Below are 2,260 nucleotides of genomic sequence, written 5' to 3'. Positions count from 1 at the left end.
GTCTGGTGGTGGGTATCATGGAGGGCATGTATTGCATGTAGCACTGGGTGTGGTGCATAAACAATGAATTCTGGAACACTGAAAATAAATTAGGAAAACAAAAAAAGATGTGGGACAGAAGAAAGGCACCAGACATTAAAAAATAAATAAATAAATACATCGGACTTTATAAAAATTTAAACCCTTAGTTTTTCAAAGGCATTATATAGAAAATGAAAAGACAAACCACAGACTGAAAGAAACTACCTGAGGAATATATATGTGAGGATAAACTTGAGTCCAGAGTACATAAAGGACTCTGTAACAAGAAGCAACATATAAGAAAAAAATGGATGGAATATTTGAGGAAAATATTAGTGCCCAATGAACATGAAAAAAAATTCAAGTGTTAATCATTACTGAGAACAGTTTATCAATTTCTTATAAAGCTAAACAGAACCTGTATATGACCTAGAAATTCCATTTCCAAAAATCATGAAAATATATATCCTTCTAAATACTTGTATTTATGTTTAAAAGAGTTTTAGTCATTATGGTAAGAAATGAAACAATCCAACCATTCATCACTTGGTGAATAGATAAATTTCAGTGTTTGTATCAATGGAACACTACTGAATGATGTAAAAGGATGACAGTACATGCATTTTGTTAGAGATTATCAAGATGCCTATCAATGTATGGGTGCACGGATCACAGTTCAGCCTGTTCCAATGCTCTCTTCAGTAAAGCTTAGACACTAACTCGTATCATAAACACCATGGTACTTATAATGTTTCCTAAGCCACCAAGCTTGCCATACTAGGAGAATTACCCCCCCCCCAAAAGTAATGACATTAGCCGTTTCTTAATCTTCTTTAGCCTTGTGCAAGCATTCAAAATCTTAGCACTCTAAGGTTGACATAAAAGAAAATCCTGACTGTGGGATAGAAGCTCCCCAACATTGTTTTGTGCTCCCTGCCCTACAGTTATGTGGGTCAGGCCATGAAGGAAGTAGTGAGTGTGTCCACTTCCAAGTCCAATTCTCTCCTTCCCATCATGCAACCAGTGGCCCTGCCAGGTTGAGACACTACGTTACAACATTAATAACTGCTTTATTTTGAATGGCTTATGTGCAAGCATCAGGCTAGCCTTGTGTCTTTCTACCACAATAAATTGCCTTAGTTAAATTAAGTCCATTTGTTCCACCAACAATTAATGAGAGCTACTTGATAAACAGATTCTTGGAGTCAGCTACTTTTCCTAGATGGGGTGAGAAGATTGAGAGGAGTAAACGCTACCACTTTCATATGGTTTCCTTTCTCTAAGATCTTTTACAATATCCACAATAATACTGTTGATTATTTTCCCCCACTGTCCTCCTGGACCACACTCTCTTCTAGATAATGCACAGTTTATAAGTTTCGAGTCAGTCAGATTTCCAAAAGTGAGCTGACAGGAAAAGTCTCCTCCTCATCTGAGAGCAGATACTGAATACAGAGAAGTGCCTGAGCAGATTTCTGAATCCTTGGAAAGAAAGGTGAGTATTAATTGAAACACTGAGATGAATTTTGTGAGAATCATAGACCCTCTTACTAACCATGTAAGAAAAGTCTTAATTTACTATTAAGAACATAGTTAAATATTAACACATAGTTGGGTCACAGAAAGTAAGATCTTAGATTTTAGTTATTATTTGTATTTTAAAAGCATTTCCATTAATATTTTGGAAACTTATTCATAGCTGCAAGAAGTCATACATTTCTCCAGCCTGGTGAAATTTATTTGAATATGAGTGAAATGAATATCAGAGAAAGTCAAGAATTTGGTTCATGGACAAGCTCTTAGGTCAATATTTTTACAGTGTTTTTGGTATATGGTGTTCTGATGTGTCATTTTTATTTCCTGCTTACTTCTCTAGATCCATGTAAGGGAAAAATGTTTTTTCCCTAGTGAGCAATGTTCTTTTAAAACCCATTTTCCCTGTACACCATGCTTCTCTGTATTCAATATTTGCTCACAAATGAGGAGGAGACTTCCTGTCAGCTTACTTTTGGAAACTTGACTGACTTGAATCATACATACTGTGTATTCTCTAAAAGGGAGCGTGTAGTTCAGCGGGACAGTGGGGAAAATAATCAACAAAAACTTTTTCATGTCTTTATAAAGCTATACTTTAATTTACAGAATTCCAGTCACAATGCATTATCTCTTTTCTCCATTTTTAACAGACTAATAATAGACAATTTGATTCCCATTGGTCATCACGTCTTTATTATACTAC

Source organism: Mustela lutreola, chromosome 2 (genome assembly GCF_030435805.1).
Source record: "Mustela lutreola isolate mMusLut2 chromosome 2, mMusLut2.pri, whole genome shotgun sequence".
In the NCBI taxonomy this organism is placed as follows: domain Eukaryota; kingdom Metazoa; phylum Chordata; class Mammalia; order Carnivora; family Mustelidae; genus Mustela; species Mustela lutreola.
This window is presented reverse-complemented; position numbering follows the sequence as displayed.